The following is a 1,196-nucleotide window of genomic DNA, read 5'->3' as shown; positions in this document are numbered from 1 at the left end:
GCTGTTTCCCTGTTAACCTCATATATCTTAATGCTTTTGTATTTTTGTTTGCATATCGTATTTTTGTATTTTGTATTTTGTGTATTGATAGATGTGCTTCCTGCCAGTCCCAGTAAGGTAAAGAAAGAAACATTGGGTGGGCTGTGTAAGCCTCATATTTCCTGTGGTATTACTGTCTTCCATCCTGTATGAATGGTGGCACACACTGATATCCACTGTGTGCGTGTGTGTGTGTGTGTGTGTGTGTGTGTGTGTGTGTCTTTCTTGCTCTCTAAGCCGTATCGTATCCCATCTTCGGACTGGAAAACTGGTCGGGATGATGATGAAGAGGAGGATCATAAAACTCACTTTCTCTTTCTGTCTCTCGCACAGCCAACGATATTCAAACTTTCAAACTGATTAAGTCCAAGGCAATGTGTTAAAAACGAAAATCTTGGAACAAATGGAGACTAGGAAACTGCCAAAGGCCATGCCACGTTGAGTACACCGCTTCCCGTCCGATCAGCGAAGTTAAGCAACGTTGGGTCTGGTTAGTACTTGGATGGGTGACCGCCTGGGAACACCAGATGCTGTTGGCATCCCTACGTGTCAAGTGGGGTTGGTGGAGGATTAGTGCCCCTCCCTGTAAAACAATTAACTCTAAGCCCTTGACCACCCCGTTTGGGATACATGGCGTCTGGCAATGGATGGATGGAAACTGGAAAGCAGAATGCATGTGAGGGAGGTGAAGGGAGGGAGGGAGGAAAGGAGAGACCAATGTTTAGATGGAGGGATCGGGTGGAAAAGTATTTGAGGGAAAGTGGTATGAGCTGGAGAAAGGGCAGCCAGATGGAAGGAACGGTTTTGCTTTTGTACGAGATACCTGAAATTGCCGATAAAAAGGGAGTAAAACTTTTACTAAACTGAGTTTTAACTCAGTGAAAGAGACATAGTGAAAGGACACAGCATTAGCCACATATTCCTAGCGAGAGAGAGAGAGAGAGAGAGAGAGAGAGAGAGAGAGATAAGGAAACACGGAACACGTACATGATGATAATACCATCGCTAAGCAAGATAAAATAATGCCTGAAAGAAAAAATACAAGTGTATCATTTTTCTTACTCAAACAAGGAACCAAAACAAGGAGCCCGGAACTTGTTCCCTCCAAGAAAAACAAAAACAAGATAACAGAGAGCCAAATTCATGATCCATTTATT

At 43.5% G+C, this 1,196-nt stretch overlaps 1 non-coding gene across 1 annotated transcript; it reads left to right on the top strand.

The window, feature by feature from the left end:
- Positions 1–459: 459 nt before the first annotated feature.
- On the top strand, positions 460–578 carry LOC145408877 (5S ribosomal RNA). Its single transcript, XR_013898994.1, has one exon. It is a non-coding gene; the product is annotated as a 5S ribosomal RNA (ribosomal RNA).
- The last annotated feature ends 618 nt before the right edge of the window (positions 579–1,196 follow it).

Source organism: Coenobita brevimanus, chromosome 78 (assembly GCF_032717465.1).
Source record: "Coenobita brevimanus isolate Jiangsu-jjx chromosome 78, ASM3271746v2, whole genome shotgun sequence".
In the NCBI taxonomy this organism is placed as follows: Eukaryota; Metazoa; Arthropoda; class Malacostraca; order Decapoda; family Coenobitidae; genus Coenobita; species Coenobita brevimanus.
Note: the sequence above shows the minus strand (reverse complement) of the source record. Positions and strands in the feature narration are given on the sequence as shown.